This window comes from Bos indicus, chromosome 1 (assembly GCF_029378745.1).
Source record: "Bos indicus isolate NIAB-ARS_2022 breed Sahiwal x Tharparkar chromosome 1, NIAB-ARS_B.indTharparkar_mat_pri_1.0, whole genome shotgun sequence".
NCBI classification, from domain to species: Eukaryota; Metazoa; Chordata; class Mammalia; order Artiodactyla; family Bovidae; genus Bos; species Bos indicus.
In genome coordinates, this window is record NC_091760.1 from 154,257,024 (window position 1) to 154,278,652 (window position 21,629).

Sequence of the window (21,629 nt, forward strand, 5' to 3'; positions counted from 1 at the left end):
AACCTGGGGAAGCAGTCTCCTGGGTGCTCATTTTTGTCTCGCTCATTTTGCAGGCGGGCAAGCTCTCCCGAGTAGCTGGCACACCCTGATTTTCTGGCGCGTTTGCCGTGCCTGATGCCCGTGGCTGGGAGGCGGCGGCGGCCTCCCCCTCCACAGCGCTGGGGACAGCTGTGTTTGAAAGCCTCCTAATTGTTATTTATTCTGCCTGTAGATCTGCAGCCCCACAAATGTGCGAGTAGGACTTATGCGGGTCATCTCGCTCTGTTTTGATCAGAGCTGCTGTAAATAAGAGAGCCCGAGTGCACTGTTTTCCCAAACGCCAGGCTTTCACCACAAGTCATTGTTTTCTCTTCTGACGCCCCTCCTCTCACCTCCATTCATGTCTAGGAGACTGAACCGAGGGCGGTAAACAAAGTGACGCCTCTGTCCACCCCCTGAGGGGCTTTCCCCAGATCTGAGACCCCCGTCACTCCTCTCAACCTGAACCGCTGCTTTCCTTATTCCTCGTAAAATCTCTTACAGCGTGGAGTTCACCATGTTCCAGACACTGTTCATGATTTTCTGCTTTGGTCTGCTTTTCCTGTAATAATTCCTGTCTTATTAATGGCATCCTTTTTATGACCCAAGCAAGAAGCCTTGGAGCCACATTTATCTCCTGTGTTTTTAACCTTGCCTCCTGTGCTCGTTTGATTACCCCATGTTCTGGGGTGTCTCTGGACTTCTTCCTCTGTCAGTGCAGGTGGTAAGTTGGGCCCTTATTCTTCCGTTAATTCCTCTGCCTGGCCTTCTCGTACTCCAGGCCGGTTCTCACTCCTTTGCCAAATGTTACGACCTCAGCAGAGCCCTTGCTGCCCCTTCCCCCGGCCCCCAGCCCTTTTCCCAGAAGATGCATTCATTCCCTTACTCTGGAGTCCCCTTTATTCTTTTACTCTAATATGCATGAAACTGGTCATTTTTTCTTTGCAGGTCTAGCTCTTCTGCTAGGTTAGGAGATTTCTGAGGGCCAGGACCCTTTTGGTGCTTAGAAACGACACCGGCACAGAAACTCACGGCTAAATTGAATTGACTTGAATTAATATAAAGACAGTTACATGGAATGGAAGGGGAACCACTGAATGATGCTGACTATTTCTTGTTTGAGCTCTTCTTGGTCTTCTTTTTCTCTTCTCCTTTTGCCCCTCTTAGGAAAAAAAGAAACACGTAAACGTTCCACTGCTGTAAAAACAGTTCAAATACAGACTTTCTATATCTGCAAATAGAACAACCTGGTTGGGATATCAGTTCTGTCAAAACACAGTTTAATTAGCATTTATTTGTTGACATTAAGGAACAAAAGAGAACCTCACGAGTAGCATTCGTAGAAGAAAGCTGGTGGTCTCGGAGCCTGGGTGCTCCGGTTCCAGTCTTGTTGCCACCTCCTGCCTGAGTGACCCGGCAGGACTACGGTGTCTTTTAGGTCCAGCTTTCTTCTCTGCAAGATGAGACTAATAATACCTATTGGACAATCGTGGTAATGGAAATTGGTATAACCTCTATGGAGAATGGTATGGGGGCTCCTTGAGAAACTTAAAACAGAATTACCGCATATCCTAGCATACCGTATATCCTAGCATTCCTGGGCATAAATCTGGAAAAAGCCGTAATCCAAAAGTATTCACCAGTGTTCACTGCAGCACTGTTTATAATTTCCAAGACATGGAAGCAACCTGAATGCCCACTGACAGATGAATCGGTAAAGAAGATATTGTAAAGGTATGTATATGTGTGTGTATATAATGGAATGTTATTCGGCCATAAAAGAGCGCAGTAGAGTTATCTGCAGCAACATGGATGCACCTAGAGATGACCATACTGGGTGAGGTAAGTCCGACTGAAAGAGACAAATGCCTCATTTAAGAATGTCCAGGATACTCATGACTCCCTCCCGTGTCTGGGTGATGTTGAATGAACGGCATCCTTTCTAAAAACTTGGTAATTAAATTTAGCAGTTTTGATTATGAGGAATTTATTTTCCTATTGGCGTGAAGACAAGAAAAGAGGAGCTTCGGGGTATCATTGTATTTCTTGGGGTTTCTGCTGTATTTTCTCTCCATTGCAGTCCTCTGTGGGGAGAGAGCCTTCTCTCCATAGCCACATGCTGGGCACACAGAGATGGCATGGTGCCTGGTTGGCACTGGGGTTTATGCAGGTAATCCAGAGCTTGTTTTTCCCTTGCACACATCTTCAAGATGTAGGAGAAACACATCTGAGGCATGAACTACAACTTAGCAGTTATAGATCGAGTCTGTAACCTGATGCTAACAGAAGGAAATCAGCTTACCCTGTTATCTTGGGTGTGCCAAGGAAAAGGTCCTGTTCTTGTTTCCTTCAGTCTCTCCGTTCGTATTTTCAGCAGTTTACCCATTCGTTTTTTAAAATTGTAATATGGGCTGTGAAAGCAGAAGCGGTAGGTAGCACTGCTTGGCGGACAAATTCAGACCTGTTTCTCCTCCGAGGCGGCTGTCAGCACCGCTCACCGAGAGGAGAGCCTGCTGGCGTCTCAGGGCCCCAGCGAGATGGGTGTCCCCAGGCTGCCCGGCGGCGGAGGCAGTCCCGGGGTGGTCAGCGGGCAGGGCTGGGAGGGGGCTGGGCAGACAGGGAGAGGCCGTGGCTGTCCCCCGGGGTTTCCGAGCCACCCAGCGAGGGCGGCCGCAACACGCCAACACCCGGCCCTGGGTGCTGGGCTCTGTTGGCGGAAAGGGGACTTGTGAAAGTCAGCCTTTGCGCTTCTTATGTGAAAAGTTCTGTGGGACATTCACACCTACTTCGGAGTCCCTGGGACTGCAGGGATCCAACCAGTCCATCCTAAAGAAAATCAGCCCTGAATATTCATTGGAAGGACTGATGCTGAAGCTGAAGCTCCAATACTTTGGCCACCTGATGCGAAGAGCTAACTCACTGGAAAAGACCCTGACGCTGTTCCCCAGATTGAAGGCGGGAGGAGAAGGGGACGACAGAAGATGAGATGGTTGGATGGCACCACCGACTCAACATGAGTTTGAGCAAGCTCCGGGAGATAGTTGAGGACAGAGGAGCCTGTTGCAGTCCGTGGGGTGGCAAAGACTCAGACATGACTGAACGACATATGAGCAACGCCATACCTACTTAAATAAAATCCAGCATAAGCTATCACTGAAACATCAAGTAAGTTACCAAAGCCAGACAGCGGGAGCTCACACGGAGGACCGTCCTCTTCCCCGTCCTGGCCCCTGCCGGCCGGTTGCACCCCCACCCCGGTGCGTTCTCCTGGACAGACATTAGGTGTGTGAGCCAGCACGTGTGCACACGTGTCCTCCTTAGAAACACAGCAGGCTGTTCTAGTGTCCTTCGTCACGTTGCTCTTTTCCGCGTCACACTGTTTTCCGATGTTTCCGAGTGAGTGTGTGTGCAGACTTTCTCACTCCAGCCCTGTGCTGCACTGACGGATGCTTGATTTAATCAGTTTTCTCGTGGGGAACACCCGTTGCTTTTCCTCTTTGATTATCACCAGAGGTGCTAGTAGGAAGGGACTATTTTTAAAATTCTCTCCCTAGTTTGTGAAAACTGTCCCGTTATACAATGCACGCTCTTGATAGGATTAGCACTTTGTCCTAGAAAAAGGAAGTGCAGGAGCCTTGTGGGATCTCTGGTTCCAAAACAACAAATGCAGTTGATAAAGCTTACAGGGTTTCGCCTTTGATGAAGATCCAAGAGCCACACAGGTGGTCTGCCAGACGTACAGGGGTGGCCCGTGCCCAGAGTCGCATGCTCTCAGGCTGTGACTAAGGAGTTGTGAGCTGGTGGGCACACAGAGACGTCTGTATCCTCCGAGGGCTGAGCAGTGGGCAGGGTGTCCCAAGCTTCCTGCAGACCACATGGCCCGCGGGGAAACCCTTCATTCCCACCCAGTGTGATCAGCGCAGTGACCGGACAACTGCCAGGCGAACGAGCAGTGGGCATTCTTGCTCCAATGTGGGAGGGGAGAGGGTCCCTGGAGGACGATCCCGCGGCCCTGTGCCCCGAGGATGCCCTGGAGAAGGCCGGGTCAGCTAAGGGGTGGAGCAGTGTGGGGATAAGAGAGGGAACATCATGGGCACGGGGACCGCCCGGCCCGTCGCCAGGCCTTCAGAGTGTGTTCTGGCGGGGTCACCAGGGGTCAGGAGAGCCACAGCTCTTTGAAGGACTGAGGAACTTGGACTTCAGGCTGTGGGTGCCCTCGGAATGCTCTTTGCCAGGGGTATGAGGTTGCCCGATGCGTGTTTTTAAAATCTTCCAGTGGCCAGGGGAAGGGAGACTGACCTGGAAAGGGGCAGATGGAATTTAGGGAGTGGTTGGCATCGTGTGAGTGCAGCACGGCGGGGCCTGCATGAGGCTGCAAGTGGGAGGGTGGGCGTGGGGAGCCTGTTAGACTGTGGGGTCAGCAGGGGGCGGCCGGGGCAGGACGTGCTGAGACTCAGCCCCTGGTGGCTTAGTTAGAATGGTGAGCAGTGCATTTAATACATGCATCTTTACCAGTGTCTGACGTTGTTTTTCTTGGATAAACCCTGGAAGCAGAACTGCTGAGTCAAAGGAAACAACATTTTAAAATCAAATTATCTCCGTGAAAGCTTTGCCTGTTTACAAGGACCGCTAGCAATGAGGGCCTCCCTGCTGGCTCAGTGGTAAAGAATCTGCCTGCTAATGCGGGAAATGAGGGTTCGATCCCTGGTCAGGAAGATCCCGTGGAGGAGGAAATGGCAACCCCGTTTAGTATTCTTGCTTGGAGAACCCCAGGGACAGAGGAACCTGGAGGGCTCCAGTCCAGGGGGTCACAGAGAGTCAGACAGGACTCGGTGACTAAAAACCAACAGGCAAGGAGGAAGCTGGGGTCCCCTCCAGCCTCGGCCTCAGGAGCAGTGTCCCCGTCCTTCTGAACGGACGCAGTTGCTTGGCAGAAAACGGCTGTCTTTTCTTGGTTTCTTTGTGTTTCTGCGAGTACTGGCAGGACGCAAGGGTTTTCATGTTTATTTTTCCACCAGCTGCACGTTCATGTTTTTGCTTATTTTTACCTTCAACCATCTATCCTCTCCATTTTTATTTCTTCTGGTGCTGTAAATACGGAGGTGCTCCAGCTCCTCTCTTCTGGTATTCGCTGTGGTAGATCCCTGGTTTGCTGGAGCATCCTGCTAGTTTGTTATGGTGCTTACTTTTGTTTATATTGTTTTGTTGATGACGAAAGTTTTTCTAAAATGGAGTAAACTGTTCTGTTCATGCTTTCTGTCTCTTTTTTGTTTGTTTTTGGCCGTGTGGCTCATGGAGTCTTAGTTCCCTGGCCAGGGATTGAACCCAGACCTGGCAGTGAAAACGCCAAGTTCTATCCTCTGGACCACGGGAATCCTGTGCTTTCTGTCTTTAGTTTAGTGCTGAGACAGCGCGTCCTTGAACTTGGCTTATGTAAGTAGTGGGATTTGTATAAATATTCATGTCTGTGTTCACTTTTTACCTTTAAATCTTTAATCAGGATTTATCTGGTGTAAGATGTGTTGTAGGAATCTACCTTTTTAGTTCCCAATAGTTTAAAAAAAAAAAAAAGTAAAAAAAAAAAAACCACACACACACATTTTTTCTAAAACCAGAAATCAGGACACACACCTACTCTAAAAGAATTTTTATGCAGTTTGTGAGGGAAGGCAGTCTCAGAGATGAGATGTAGAGGTATTTGAATTTCTAAGATATTATACACGGTTAAAAAACTATAGAACGTTTGAAATCAGTCTCTGGGAAAGTTCAGGTCGTAAATATTGCTCATGGTTTATGTGGTTGAGGCCTGCATTTCACTGAAAGCTCAAAGTTCCTTCCTCTTTGAAACATTAATTTAAACATCGAAATGACTTTTCAAGTGGTTGGTGACTCTAATCTTTACACAATCATAAGTTCCTTTCTACGCAGAACATTTGAGACAGCCCCTTCTTTTGCCCAGGGTAGAGGAAATCGGACCGTAACCAAAGACTGGGGAGTCTTAACCCACAGGGTTAAATGGAGCCTCAACAGAACTGCTTAAAAAAGGAAAGACTGGCTTAAAGCCCAGCCTTCAAAAAATGAAGATCAGGGCATCTGGTCCCATCACTTCATGGCAAATAGACAGGGAATAATTGGAAAGTGGCAAATTTTATTTTCTTTGTCTCCCAAATCACTGAAGATGGTGACTGCAGCCATGAAATTAAAAGATGTTTGCTCCTTGGACGAAAAGCTTTGACAAACCTAGACAGCCTGTTAAAAAGCAGAGACATCACTTTGCCGACAAAGGTCCATATAGTATAGACAAAGCTATGGTTTTTGCAGTAGTCGTGTATGGATATGAGAGTTGGACCATAAAGAAGACTGAGCACCAGAGATCTGATGCTTTTGAACTGTAGTGTTGGACAAGACTCTTGAGAGTTCCTTGGACAGCAAGGAGATCCAGCCAGTCAATCCTAAAGGAGATCAGTCCTGAATATTCATTGGAAGGACTGATGCTGAAGCTGAAACCTGATGCGAAGAGCTGACTCGTTTGAAAAGACTCTGATGCTGGGAAAGACTGAAGGCAGGGGGAAAAGGGGATGATGGAGGATGAGATGGTTGGATGGCATCACTGACTCTATGGACGTGAGCTTGAGTGAACTCCGGGAGTTGGTGATAGACAGGGAGGCCTGGCGTGCTGCGATTCATGGGGTCGCAAAGAGTCGGACACGACTGAGCAACTGAACACCACCACCACCCCAACAGAAGTCTCTGGAAATAAAATGCCACAGCCCCTTACATTTATCATCTTGGCAGCAAGGCAAACATTTTCTGAAGTTTTAGAAATAACTTAGGTGCCTAATGGAATTCTAAATATTTAAATTTATTTTGTTTTAAAATTCTGGAGCCTGATCGGTCTTTTTCCTAAGAGAGAGCACTGTCCTGGTCTGGCTGTTTAGGAGAGATCTCGAGACGAGTCTGAGGATGAGACTGTCTGTTGACATTGCTTGGCCTGGGCTGTGTTGTCCACTTCAGCCTGTGGTCCTGGCTCCCTGGCGAAGCCTGGCTTCTCAGTAAATGCTCTTTGCAAGGGCCCGAGGTGGGCTTCCGTGGCTTTAGGCCACCCAGAGTGCCATGTGTATCTGTTTGATAAACTCTGTGGTTTGTCTCTTCTCTGTGTTTTTGCTAACTTGTAAAAAAAAGAAAAGCAAGCAAGCAAACATACTATGTTAAGTGTTTTTCATTTTGCTTGAGTTTATGGAAAATGTAATTGCATTTCTAAAACAACAAAAGATTGTTTCTCTAGGGAGATTGTGGGGGGCATTTAGTCTTTTTTTTTTTTCAAGGCTGTGAATATTAACTATGAAAATGGATTTCAGCAGGCTGAGCAGTGTTTGTTCCCAGAGCAGGGCTGTAGCTGCTGACGCTGGGGTGTCAGAGGCTGGGAGGAGCTGAGGTTGGGAGGCGTCGTTTTGCTCCTTGGGTGCAGGTTTCTGTGTGGTCCAGGTGTCGGTCCTGACCGTTCACCTTACCTTTGCAGTTCGGGGTTTCCAGACTCAGCATCCTTGGCAGTTGGGCTGGATGGGTCTTTGTTGTGAGGGGCGTCCTTTGCCTCCTGGGATGCTTAGCCGCACCCCCGGGCCCTCCTCCCCAGATGCCAGCGCTCCCCTGCCCTCCCCAGCCCCGACAGTTGAACATCACCCTGAGCCTTGTGGAGTGGCGTCTCCGGGGCTGTGATCCCCGTGAGAGAGGCCAGCACACAGGTTTGCCTTTCGCATGGAGTGCTTTCAAGTCGAACGGTTATCTTCAGGGCAGTACGGGGGTCCTGGGAGGCACCTTTCCATAGCTTCAGTGGAACGTCAGTGACCTTTCGCGGCCCTGCGGTTCACTCCCTGAATGTGTTATGTTGCAGATGAGGCCTATGAGCTGAGGGGTGGGTGGAGGCTCTGGGGGCAAGTTTTCTAGAAACGCTGATCGGAGGCAGGCGTCCTTCGACGCAGGCTGAAGGTGGGAATCACATGGTGCTCCTGTGGTGGTTAAACTTGGTTCTTTGCTGTGCTCATGGCATCAATCACGAGAGCAGGAGGCTCCTTTCCTGAAATGCCTGCCTGCCCTTCTGGGCTGTGTGGGGTGTTCAGGTTCTGGCCTTCTGTGGACGGCTGACCTACTGAGATGAAACGTCCGCCCGCTGGGGAAAATCCGGAAAGTCAGACAAAGCCGGCAACCAGCCCGTACCTGACTGTGTGATTTAAGGGCTGCGAGGTCCGCACTCAGCCAGGGCTTGGTGGCCTGCGTTTTCCTCACACGTGCTTCAGCTCCCCTCTCACTGTGGCCGATTTTTAAAGCTGCTTCCTTCTCAAATTCACACTGACGGGACCGTACGGATCAAACAAAAAGCAGAAGAGCCGGGCCACAGGCTCAGTCTCTGACAGGGAATGCTGTACTTGCATTACGTTTGGATAATGAGTTATGGTTTTCTATTGGGTTTTTCTTAATAAAGCAATAATTACTTCATGAAAAATTGGTCTGAAGGTGGCCATTGATGTGTAATTTTATGTTTCACATTAAAATTTACTTGTCTTACATCATTTTTAGTATTTCTTTCAAGCATAACTGCCTAGATAATGCAATTATGTTAACTCATGGCTAAATGTATTTTTATTCATTACATGACTGGAGTGAATGACAAATTTCTTGCCAAAAGCATTGCTTTGCTTATACTGGACAAACAATTAATCATGTTTGGATCTGCTTTTTTAAACAAAGTTTTGATGATACTGTAAAGCTTCTTGATAATTAGAATAAGGTGAACTATTGCTGTACTGCATAAGGTGCCCGTTAATGCATTTTAAAGGACTATGGAATAATAATTAGGACTTAGAACTATAGTCAACTTTCAGTGATCACTTCAAGGATGACTGCTAACAGAGGGAAGAAGAGGTGTTACAGAAAATAAGAAGCGTTGGAAAGAAATACAGGAGACCTGGCCGTCCTCAGCCTCTCTCTCCAGACCTAATGTTTCATCTATGGCCGCAGGGGCCTGGCCCGTAGAAGGGGAACCGCGGCCTCAGATCAGGGATCCACTTTAGAGGACAGCGCACTCGCCGTTTTTTTTCTCCTACCCAGCAGATTCCGATCGGCCCTTGTCAGAATGCACATCTGTCTGGACCTCAGAAACAGGCACTCGTTGTTCCGTAACGCAGAGGTACATTTAGAAGCATTTACTGAGGCTGACCCCAGGGTCGGGCGTGGCTGGATGCCTCCTAGGAAACGTGGGGAACGGGAGATGGCTTCCAGGCCCTTCTCCCTGGCCCTCTTTTCCTTCTGTTACTGTCTCACCCAGGCATGAGTATTCTCTGTTTGAGGACCTATATTCAGTTTATGGCTTTCAAGAAAGGGAGACAGCTAACACCATTGCTCTAAAGATTAGAGAGAAAGAATCCAGAAATGTGAGGACCGTGTGTACAAGCGTTTGAGGGATGATATTAGCCCTGTCTCTAACTTATTCAGTGTAAAAAGCTTGTGGGTAGCTAGCTAGCTAGCTATATAGTTTGTTTGAATCATCTGACCTTGTCTCTGTCTAAATATAGACATTTCAGGAATACAGCCAATCCATGCTTTCTGTTCTGGCCTCCTGAAAATCAACCAAAGCCCATATGTGCTTGTATGGTAGAAGTGTGCGTCTCTGTACAGACAGGACGTCGGGTGAAGGGTGGTCACACACTCTTTGTGGTCATGTCTTCTTTTAGGGCAGTAGTCTGATGGCTGTTGGAGTCTGGATAGATTCAAACTCTCAATGTTTATAGTCTTCCAGAGTTGCTAGATCTGTTGATTCAGAAACAAATGTAAATCTTTAACCTGTGGATTTTTATTTGTCAATGCTTAGAGAGGTCTGTTGGTTGAATTTATTTCAGAGAAGGTCACAGGCTTGAGCTCTGCACCCAGGACTTAGCTTTGCAGATTCCATGATGGCATTGTACTGCCTCCAAAGAGATGGTCTCCAGGGGGCCGTGTTCAAAGATGGCATCCTCTCAGCCCACAGGTATCTGTGAGTGTCTGATGTGTTGGGTGCACACCAGGAAATAAGACACAGCATAAACATGTGAGTAAATGGGAAAACCATCAGATAAGGCCCACGCATTGTTAAAATTGAGTGAAGCCATCAAAAGATAGTTATTTCTGGAATGAAATCAATAAAGATGGATTAGGCCTCAGCGGGACAAGAATGGTGGTAGAATGGTGGAGCGTCCGAACGCACGAAGGCCCAGGATGTCATTGCATTCACATTACACAGAGTATCGGGGACCGTTTACATTGGAGCGATGTTTTCATGATTTCCACCCTGCTTCCCTGCAAAGTGGCATATTTCAGAAAACCTCAGGAAAATGTTTGCTCGCAGACATTGTAGAGGAACAAGGAACTGCAGGGCGGCGGGGAGCTGACGGTACACCCGGGCCTGCAGGCAGTGAGTGGCACCTGAGTCCTTTGCTCTAAAGAAAAGGATTCATGCTATCTAAGCAGGAAATTCTGTGTTTGAGACTCGCAAAACCCCAAGTGAGCGGGATTTGAGGGAAACCAGAGAGGGTAGGAAAGGACTCAGTAAATGAGAGGGAACATCTGGATTACTTTCCTGTGCGAAGGACCCAGGCATGCCCCCTCCCCCAGCCTCGGGGGTGGGGGGGGTCGGGGGAGGAGAGAGCCCCTCCCCCGGGACCATCGCCTCCTGCCCCCGTTGTCTCCCCCGGCCTCCCCTCACCTTCCAAGGCTTTCTCTGGACGGCTTTCCTTGCAGCCCTCAAACACGCCTGCCTTGCTCACACCACACACCAGCCCTTTCTGTGGGGCGGCAGCCTCTGTGTGCTTCCCTCCTTGTCACATTTATGACAAAAGGCGTCTGCTCTCTGCTCTCACAGTCTCTCTTCCTGTGTCCCCCCCACAGCTGGGTCATCCCGTGTTTGCTTTTGCAGAGGCTGCAACTAAGTTTCCCTAATTCAGTTCTTATAATAAAATAGGTCTCCGGGTGAGGCCGGCACACCTTTGAATACTGGCTCAGAACCCAGCAAAATGTTCGAAATACAGACTTGTCACACTGTAACTCAGTAAAGAATCCGCCTGCCATGCAGGAGACCCGGCTTCAGTCCCTGGGTGTGAAGATCCCCTGGAGGAGGGCATGGCAACCCACTGCAGCATTCTTGCCTGGAGAATCCCATGGACAGAGGAGCCTGGTGGGCTACAGTCCACGGGGTTGCAAAGAGTCGGACGCAACTGAGCGACTGGGCTCACCTGGCTCACAGAAATTGTGTTTCTGCTTCCCCCGTGGATTGTGAGTCCCTTTAAGAGCAAACCTGTTCTTCACTTTTTAGCCGTGATGTTTCGCAAAGTATGTCGTCAAATAGAAAGCTTGTCACATGGAATCTCAAAGAAGCGAGGGTGATGGGAAATAGTGGAGCACCTGGGTTCCCAGGATGAAACCAACGGTTGTGTGAAGAGCTGCTTTCCAAAATCTGACTAGGTTACTGACCCTGGGCCCCCAGTCCATGGACCAGTCCACCCCTGGGTGGGAAGCCTCCTGTGAGAGCCTGCAGGGGAGATGCCGCGGCCCCTGTACACACGCCTGCGAGCAGACGCTCGGTGGTTCGTGGGGGAACGTGGCTCTTTCCTCTCTTTAGAGAAGCGGGGTTCTTACCACATCAGGATGTGGAAGGGCTTCCCTGCGGCCGGGATGTGAGAGGAGGAGAGGGCCGCCGGGTGGAAGGGTCCACAGTCTTCCTGGTGCGGTTTCCGCTGGTCGACCAGGAAGCCCGCCCCAGGAGCGGGGCGTGTCCCCCACCTGGGGCCCCGGGGCCTCCGTCTGCCCCCCGCCTTCCCTGGTGCTTTCCTGGCCCGGCAGGGCCCGCTCACTGCGCTATAACACGCGCCCCCTGCACTCTGCTCGGTGGTCCTGTTCTCTTTCTCAGGGACCCTTTTCTCCCCACTTCCATATTCGTTTTCAGTGTTTTCACTGCTTCCTCTCCTATTTTCAGTCCGTGGGGTCGCACAGAGTCAGACACCACCGAGGGACTTCCCTCTCTTTCCCTTTCTCCTGTTTTCACCAGCTGTCTTCCTCCTTTGCCTTTTTTTCTGCCCCGTTTTATCCCATGCCTGCCCTCCACCTCCTCAAAAGCAAGGAATAAAAGAAACAGCGTTCCCAGAACTTGGGAAAGAGCGATGTTATCAGATGACAATCCAGGTCACCGGGGCGCCTCCTCTTAAGACAGGGAGAGGAGTTTGTGACAGTGTCGCAGGCCACGTGTTAAAAACGGCGGCGGTCCTGGGCCGGCGCGCCTTCCTACCTTGGTCGTCATGGCGCTTCCCGGGCGTGTGCACAGAAGGATGAGCTCAGAGATGGAGTGCCGGCCAGTGCGCACTGCGCACGAGGCTCTGATGGCTTTTGGACTGCCTTGGCCCTGAGCATTTCCCCTGATTTCCGGTTCATGCCCTTCGCTGCCTCCTTTTAAACGGTATCCTTGGTGCTTTTCTTTATAATCCTCGAATGACTTTGATAAATGGCCATCTTGACATGTGATATTTTAATAAAATACTGGCTGAGTAATACACCTGCCCTTGTTGAGGTCAGACACTTCATTTGGGGAGAGTTGATTCTCTGAGTCTGAGTGAGTGGGAAACTGTGAGCGGGCTCACCCTCTGTGCCAGCTGTCAGATGCCTCCCGTGCCAAGTCGCCCCTGGGGGTTGCTCTGGGGGTTGTCAGAGCTGCCCAAGAGAAGTGATTCCTGGGAGGCGAGGACGTCAGCCTGTACTGAGAGCCCTTGAGCTTGGGGGAAGGTTGAACGGCATTGTAGGTAAAGATTTATTCTCAGTTGCTGATACTAATAGCATTGCTGTTTTCCTGATTTTACAAACAATGCGTATTTACTATAGAAAAAATCACAGTAGAGAGATTTACTAAAGAAAGTGAAAATAACCCAGTTTCTTACTATCTCTTTTTTTTGTGTATTCATCTATGTTTTTATATATTAATTAAAAAAACAAACCCATGTAGCACAGATACGTGGGCTTCCCAGGTGGCCCAGCAGTGAGAAAATGCCTGTCAGTGCAGGAGATGTAGGAGTTGTGGGTTCCGTCCCTGGGTTGGGAAGATTCCCTGGAGAAGGAAATGCAACCCACTCCAGTTTTTTTGCCTGGAGAATCCCATGGGTCGAGGAGCCTGACATGCTACAGTCCATGAGCAAAGAGTCAGTTGCAAAGAGTCGGACTTGACTGAGTGACTGAGTGCACGCATACACACACGCGCACACACACACACACACCTGTCCATGTAATTGGTGTGTAGCTCATCATTGTTTAATGGTTGCATAGTGTTTTATTGTAAGATTATAACATAATTTTCTAACCAGCTACATTTATGTTGTTCCCACTATTTTTAGCATTATAAAATAGAGAATGTTTGAATTAAAGTCTCTTCTGGGGAGCTTGGATGGGACAGCAGGCTCAGCCGCCTTTTGGATCTGTGGGTGCTTCTCCAGTGTGGAGCGGAGCTTGTTGAACTCTTGCCATACTCAGGTTGGTTTTGATCATATCGATGGTTTCCTGCCATCCCATGTGGCTTTCTGTGGCAGACGAGTGCAGACAGCGGTCAGGGGCACGCCTGCTGCACTCAGGGTGCTGGAACCCAAACCCCTTTTATTCACCGTGCTATCTGAGTGACTTGGTGCCCGTCCTGTCGCCTTGTCAGGGCTTGGCTTCCTGATTTGTGAGTGGGGATGGTAATCCTGGCATTACAGGGCTTCAGTGAGGGCTCAGCGAAGTAGTGAGCGCAGAGTGCTTAGTGTGGTGCCTCACGCGTGCTGAGCACCCGTTCACGTTAGCCGTCCTTCCTACGAAGGTCGCCGTCCAGGCGGATGTCCGCTGCTCATGCCCGCCTCTCAGTGTCTTCCAGTAGCGGGCTCAGGTGGCGCTTCGGTGATCCGGCCGAAAACCTTGGTGCCCTCGACACCACGTGTGTCTACCCAAAACAGGCATGGTTGGATGGCATCACCGACTCAGTAGACATGAGTCTGAGCAAACTCTGGGCGACGGTGAAGGACAGGGAAGCCTGGCGTGCCCTGGTCCACAGGGTCACAAAGAGTCAGACACGACCGAGTGACTGAACAACACAAAATAGGTTTGTTGAAGTCTTAAGCCCCCCATGCCTTAGACTGTGACTGTGTTTGGAGGTAGGGTTTTAAAAGAGCTGGTTAAGGTTAAGTGAGGTGATTGCTATGGGCTCCAATTTCAGTAGGACTGCTGTCCCCATGAGGGGAGCCCACGTGACAGCAGAGAGGGCACACGGTGTCCCGAGGACAAGGAGGGAGGCCACAGGTCAGCACCTCGGCCTCAGCCTGCCAGCTCCCTGAGCCGTGAGAAAAGGAATCGGTGGTGTCTGAGCTGCAGGCTGCAGCGCTTGTTACGGTGGTCCAGGCAAACCCACGCAGCAGCTCTCCTCCTGCGTCCCCCACTCAGTCCATTAGAGAACCCCGCTCCCCGCGCCCCTCCAGAGCACGTCGGCCTCTGACCACTTGTCCCCGTCACTGCCTTCACCTGGGTCCCAGCCCGCACGTCTCCAGCCTGGCTTGTCCCAGCAGCCGGAGGGTGTGGTCAGGCACACCCCAGCACTCATTTCCCTTACGTTCAGCTCATGCAGAATCATGTCAAAGCTCTGGTTTCTCCAGTGGTCATGTATGGATTTGAGAGCTGGACTATAAAGAAAGCTGAGTGCCGAAGAATTGATGCCTTTGAACTGTGGTGTTGGAGAAGACTCTTGAGAGTCCCTTGGATTGCAAGGAGATCCAACCAGTCCATCTTAAAGGAGATCAGTCCTGGGTGTTCATTGGAAGGACTGATGCTGAAGCTGAAACTCCAGTACTTTGGCCACCTGACGGGAAGAACTGACTCATTTGAAAAGACTCTGATGCTGGGAGGGATTGGGGGCAGGAGGAGAAGGGAACGACAGAGCATGGCTGGATGGCATCACCGACTTGATGGACATGAGTTTGAGTAAACTCTGGGATTTGGTGATGGACAGGGAGGCCTGGCGTGCTACAGTCCATGGGGTCACAAAGAGTCTTACACGACTGAGCGACTGAACTGAACTGAATGCAGAATCAGAGCTCAAATCCACAATGTGGTCCAGCAGTGATCTGGACCAGCCTTTCCTCCAGCGATTCTCCAGCTCCATCTCCTCAGCACCCTGTGCTCCCAGCCCCTGCTGCTCCTGCCGCAGGCACGGCTGTGCTCCCCTCGGCCTGGAGCACCCCTCTTGCAGACGTCCGGGTGCACAGCCGCACCTCCTTCAAGTCTTGGCTCAGACACCTTCTTCTCAGTGAGGCTCTTACCAGCATTTGTCTGTCCCCTACCTGTGGCCTCCTGTTCCCCTGTCTTGTTTTATTTTTCTCCATCATACTCATAATCATCTCACTGCTGTGTAGTGGGCTCATATTTTTAAGTATTGTGCTGTGGTTGTTGAACATCTCCTGGGTTCACCACTCAGAGGTTGTAACTGTGGGCACCGAGAAGAGCTCCTCAGTCCTGGGTCAGGGTGCCCAGCGGGGCCTCCCGGGCACACAGTTGCTGAACAGCTGCGTGCATCAGAGCGCTCACACAGACGAAGGCTTTCCGGCCCCGACCACAGCCTTGCACGCTGGGCGCGTGGTCCGGCTTCCTGCGTGGGAGGGGCCTTTCTGACCCTGACTGTTTCCGCCCCCGCATCCTGCTCCCTCCTGCCCTCACCCTGGACCCCTTGGTTGGCAGTGGGCATCCCCGGGGAGCAGGGACCCCCTGCAGGTCAGGACCCCTGCAAGCAGAGGGGCCTCTGGGGGGATGGAGTGATGGAGAGCGAGGCCGGGATGCAGCAGGGTTTGGGCAGAGGGTGAAGTAGGAGATCTTCCCCGGAAGCTCCGGGTGCCAAATGTTGCTCGTCTGGCTTCTAAGTGGGGCCTGGAGTGGCAGGACGTGGGGAGCGGAGTGGAGGCGGCCCTGAGCCCTGTGCCAGCCCCGGCTTCCTGGCTCTCGGGTCCCAGGGGCCTGGGGTGGCCCAGCTGGGGGTGTCTGGACCTCGCTCCTCTCTACCTGCCCTTGATTGAGGAAGAAGAGCAAAGAAAAAGCTAAAATCTTATTTTTTAAAAATGAATTCAGTTTATTTCTGTTTGGTTTACTTCATGGATTTCAGCGCGCTTTGCCCAGTTGAAAAGTTTTCTTTATCTGTCGGGCTGTGCCGGGTCTCCGTTGCCACACGCAGGGTCTAGTGCTCTAAATCAGGGACCCCCTGCACTGCGGGTGTGGGGATCTTAGCCCCTGAGCCACTGGGAAAGACCCTCCGCAGCGTTTGTGTGGCCTGCATACAGTATTTTAGCCACGCCGAGGGTCAGATAGGCCTGTCTGGGTCACTCTGAGATCCTAAGCACTGTGTACCTTGGGAGAGAATGGATGAGGAGCTGCAGACAGATGACTTCCCCGGAAGCTCCGGGCGTAACATGTTGCTCATCTCGCATCTAAGTGGGGACTGGGGTGGCCGTTTACTTTGGATTCCGTAGTCCTCTCTACGGCTCACCGAAGAGCCCGAATAGGTAATCAGTCCTGTCGTAGGTAAATGGATTTCACATTTCTTCTTAGGCTATAACTCTTAAAAAAGGATTAATAGGGTTTTTTTTTCCCCTTCTGCCTCTTAATCAGATAATAATCAGGTAGTCTTTCTTTTATATTTTTTTCCCACATAGGAGGAGTAAGTGAATGAACGTAAGATTCAAGATTTTTTCTTACCAGTCACCCTTGTTTGCAGTGGGAGCTCAGACAAAATTGCTAGAATAGCAGCAAATAAAGTTTTCCTGAAACAGTCACCTTCACGGGAATGGACTGCTTACCAGTGAGCTCCTTAGAAGAAGGGATGGCGCCTTTGTCTCTGGAAGCGCACAGAGCAAGTGAGGCTGACGGCGTAACAGCTTGTACTGAGCCAGGCAGGAGGCAGGGGCCGCCTGCAAAGTCTTCCGATGGCCTCATCTCACCTGTCTGGTGCCTCTGTCCTTTGGAAGGGCAATTCAGTGCATCCATGGGGAAGAAGTGCTTTAAAAAGCACAGTATCCTCTGCTTTTCAGTAGTCTTGACTCCTTTTATTTTATCATTCCAAATAATTATTACAAAAATTCACTCCCACTTAAAGTGTGAAGCATCTTTGCCACCAAAATGTTCCATTACTGCTGTGATTGGAAAGATTTAAACAGCCTCCAGACCCCCGCCCCGCTACTGTTGGAGAGCCCTTTCACTCCGTTCTCATCGGAAAATTCTAATCAGTAAATTAATTGCCAGTCAAGGGTATTTCTCCAGTTAGAAAAATTCATTTCTTAAAATTTAGCGTTTAAGAGAAGGTTAATATGAAAGCCAATTATGGTTAGTATGATACCAATGATTGTTTCCTGTTCATTATTGTTTTTGAAATGGCTCATTTGATTCATTAAGGATTACTTGTTTGGATGAATAAAGAAAAACATGTACTTTAATTGTCCTGCTTTCTAAATCATCCAGCATGCATTTATATAAAATTTTCAGCCTTTTTTTTTTTTTTTATAAAAATAGAAGCATTTTGGGCCTTCCCTGGCAGTCCGGTGGTTAACACTCACTGCTTCCAATACAGAATGCACAGGCTCAGTCCCTGGTTGGGGAACTAAGATCCTGTGTGTCGTGCAGCGAGACACAGAAAGAAAAAAAGAAAAAAGAAAATAAAGAAATAAAATATTAATTTTTTAAAAAAAGCATTTTGACTCATACATGAATGTTCATAGCAGCGTTATTCATAATACTCAAAAAGTGAAAACAACCCAAATATTCATTAGTAGATGAATGGATAAATAAAATGGATTCATCCATACCATGGAGTGTTGCTTAACAATGAAAAAAAACATGAAGTAGTGGTACATGCTATATGTAGATGAACATTGAAAACATTATATGTTAAGTGAAAGAAGCCAGTTACAAAAGGCTGCATACTTAGGATTCCAGAGGGCACGTCACCTGATTCTCAGCTGTTGCCATCTTTGAAAGCCTTGCGTTTCTGTTTTGCGCTGGACCCCCAGATTATCTAGTTAGTCCTGCTGATACGTTACTTTGGGTTCAAGCCTTTAATTACTCTGGAATCTGTGTGTGTGTCACTTGTGTTAAGAAGAAACTTATTATTTTTTATTTTGTGCTTTTTGCAAATGGAAAACCAGTTATTACAGCACTGTTTGTTGAGTAGTTAATCCTCTTTCCATGATTTAGAATGCCACTTTTATTATATTTTGAATTCCCTTGTATTCATCAGATTGTCTCTCAAGTATATGTTCTTGTGTATGAATCTGGTCATCAATTCCTGCACCAGTATCGTGCTGTTTTAATCACTATGTATTCACAATGGGTTATATGTGTGTGTGTGTGTGTGTATGTGTGTGTGTGTGTGTGTGTGTGTGTGTGTGTATAGTAGTAGGGTAAGACGTGTTCTTTCTTTTTAAGATTGCCTTGTGCTTGCTTTGGTAGCACATATTCTAAAGTTGGAATGATACAGAGAAGATTAGCATGGTCCCTGAGCAAAGATGACATGCAAATCTGTGAAGCATTTCATATTTTTCTTAACATTAAAAAAAAAAAAGATTGCCTCAACTATCTTGTATGTTTATTCATTTGCTTTAATTATTTGTATCAGCATGTCAGATTTCTTGTAAATTCCATTTGGTATTTTTTTAAGGATTTTATTAAATTTATAAATAATTTGGGGGAAAGTTAAAGTCTCTATGGGTTTCCCTGGTGGCTCAGCTGGTGAAGAATCCGCCTGCAATGCGGGAGACCTGGGTTCAATCCCTGGGTTGGGAAGATTCCCTGGAGAAAGGAACGGCTACCCACTCCAGTATTCTGGCCTGGAGAATCCCATGAACTGTATAGTCCATGGGGTTGAAGAGTTGGACATGACTGAGAGACTCTCACTTTTAAAGTCTCTGTACTATTGAGTCTTCCCACCCAGGGACAAGCTACGTCTCTGTTTTAATTCTCTATATCCTTTAGTAACGTTTTATTTTCTTCACAACAGTCTTGTATGTCAGGCATTTTCACATGGGCTTATTTCTAAGTCTTTCTAATTGATTTGCTAATGTACACAAAAGATAATAATTTCTGTCTTTGATCTTGTATTTGGCATCCATGCTGGCTAGCATCTTCATAGATCTCATAGTTTGCTGGTTGGTTCTCTTGCCTCTCCATGCAGACATTTAAAAGATCTGCAGATAAAGACGGTTGTGTGTCTTTTTTCACTGGTGTATATCTTACATGGGGGCTCCCAGGTGGCTCACTGGTAAAGAAACTGCATGCTAATACAGAAGACACAGGTTCAGTTCCTAGGTAAGCAAGATCCCCTGGAGAAGGAAATGGCAACCCATTCCAGTGTTATTGCCTGGGAATCCCATGGACAGAGGAGCCTGCTGCTATAGTTCATGGGGTCACAAAGACTCAGACAGGACATAGCAACTAAGCAATAACAACAGCATATATTGTTCTTTTTCCTGTGATGCTGCCTTGGCCAGTACAAGTCATATTCTTCAACTGGGATGCTTCCAGCATTTCATCATTAAATAAAAAGTTTACCATTATTTTTTTGTAAATTCCTCTTTTCAGGCTAAGGAAAATTTCTGTTTCTGGTTGTTAAGAGTCTTACCATGAATGTGTTTTGCATTTTATCAAATCTTTTCTCTGTAATAATTAACAAATTTCATGATTTTTCTCTTGTATTTTATTAATACAGTAATTATCTTCACAGAATTTTCTCTTACAAAACCACCATTGTATTTCTGGAATAAATTTGGCCTGTTCTTGATAAATTGACTAACCAGTATTTTATTTAGGGCTTTTGAACCTTTGTTTATAAGTGTGAACAATCTGTTGTTTTTGTTCTGGGTTGGTACCCTCTGGCTTGAGTATCAGGGTCATGTTAACCCATTCAGTACATGGAGCAGCCCCTCTCTCTCCCCGCAATTAATGATCCTGTCCAAAGTGTCAAGAGTCCTGAATCTAAGAAAATTTCTGCTAGATTCAGAGAAGCAGCTGAGTGGCCTTCTGTTTTTCCCTTAAGAGCCTGAATAGTTTATATAATATAAAATTTACCTATTATTTGAAAGTTTGGTATAATTCACCTAAAATGACCTGAGTTTGGTTCCTTTTCAAAGGCTAGATCTTTGACTACCTTTTTGATTTTTTTCTAGAATATTGATCTCAATGGTTTTCTTCTTTCTGAGCTAATTGTAATAATTATATTTTTTTAGAAAATTGTTTTTTTCATTTATTTCTAATTTATTCATATTAAATTGATTACATTTTTCTGGATTTAAAAAATAATAGTTATGTAGTTGTTGCTCAGTCACTAAGTCATGTCCAACTTTTTGCCACTGCACGGACTGCAGCACACCAGGATTCCCTGTCCTTCACTATCTCCCAGAGTTTGCTCAGACTCATGTCTGTTAAGTCAGTGAGGCCATCCAACCATCTCGTCCTGTCTCGTCCCTTTCTCCTCCTGCCTGCAATCTTTCCCAGCATCAGGATCTTTTCCAATGAGTCAGCTCTTCACATCAGGTGGCCAAAGTATTGGAGCTTCGGCTTCCGCATCAGTCCTTCTAATAAATATTCAGGGTTGATTCCTTTAGGATTGACTGATTTGCTCTCCTTTCAAAGTAATTATATTCTTTTTCTTTTTAAAACTCATTTTGACAAAGATTTGTTTAATTTGACCTTGAAAATTAGCAAGTTTGGGGCTTACTGATCAATTCTACTGTTTTTTGTTTATTTTCTTTGGATTCTGGTTTCTCATTCTTCCTCTCTGTCACTTTTATTAACTGCCCTTTCCTACGTTTATTTTGTTTGTCTTTCTCTAGTTTTTTGGATTGAAAATTTAGGCCACTTCCTTCTTTACTGAAGTATAGTTGATTTATGGTGTTGTATCAGTTTCTGGTGTATAGCAAAATGATGCATATATATTTTTAAAGTTTTATATATATGTACACCCTTTTCTGCTTTTTTATTATAGTTTATCACATGATACTGAACATAGTGCCCTGTGTTACAGTGAATTCTCGCTGTTCAGCTGTTCTCTGTATAGTGGTGTGTATCTGTTAATCCCAAACTCCTAATTTGTCCCTCCGCCTTTCCCGTGTGGTTATCTATAAGTTTGTTTTCTGTGTCTGTGGGTTCGTTTCTCTCTTGTATATGTGTTCACTTGTATTATTTTGTAGATTGCACATTTGGGAGGTATCATACAGTATTCGTGTTTCTCTGTCTGGCTTCCTTCACTTAGTGTGACAGTCTCTGGATCCACCCATGTTGCTGCGAATGGCAGTGTCTCACTTTTTGTGTGGCCACTCCTGTGTGTGTGTGTGTGTGTGTGTGTGTGTGTGAGATCTTCCTTATCCCCTTATCCAGTCATCTGTGATGGACATTTAGATTGCTTCCATGTCCTAGACACTGTAAGTAGTGCTGCTATAAACATGTGTGTTTTTGAATTCGGGCTTTCTCTGGCTATATGCCCAGGAGTGGGATTGCAGGGTCATATGGTGGCTCTATTTTTATTTTTTAGGGAACTTCCATACTGT

The 21,629-nt window shown here is 47.6% G+C and overlaps 1 protein-coding gene and 1 non-coding gene across 8 annotated transcripts in view; both read left to right on the top strand.

The window, feature by feature from the left end:
* PLCL2 (phospholipase C like 2) overlaps positions 1 to 21,629 on the top strand; it is a 211,539-nt gene that overhangs the window by 55,166 nt on the left and 134,744 nt on the right. The gene's annotated exons all lie outside the window — the stretch shown is intronic.
* Positions 18,522 to 18,628, top strand: LOC139185400 (U6 spliceosomal RNA). The gene has a single exon (XR_011569034.1). It is a non-coding gene; the product is annotated as a U6 spliceosomal RNA (small nuclear RNA).